The sequence below is a fragment of the Lupinus angustifolius genome, chromosome LG06 (assembly GCF_001865875.1).
Source record: "Lupinus angustifolius cultivar Tanjil chromosome LG06, LupAngTanjil_v1.0, whole genome shotgun sequence".
In the NCBI taxonomy this organism is placed as follows: Eukaryota; Viridiplantae; Streptophyta; class Magnoliopsida; order Fabales; family Fabaceae; genus Lupinus; species Lupinus angustifolius.
The window spans coordinates 1,865,438-1,865,764 of NC_032014.1; positions in this window are offsets into that span (position 1 = coordinate 1,865,438).

Sequence of the window (327 nt, forward strand, 5' to 3'; positions counted from 1 at the left end):
CTTAGTCCTCATTCTCATTCTCGTCCTCATCCTATCCTCATTCACCATCTAATCTTATCCTCAACCTCATCCTCATCCTCTCCTCGTCCTCATTCTTGTACTCATCATATCCTCATCCTCTTCCTCATTCTATACTCCTCCTCATTCTCGTCCTCATTATCTTCCTCTTCCTCATCCCCATCCTACCCTCATCCTCATTATCTTCCTAATCCTATCCTCATCCTCATCCTCATTCTCGTTCTCATCCTTTCCTCATCCTCATCCTCATCCTCATTCTCGTCCTCCTCTTATCCTCATCCTCATCCTCATCCTCATCCTCATCCTCAT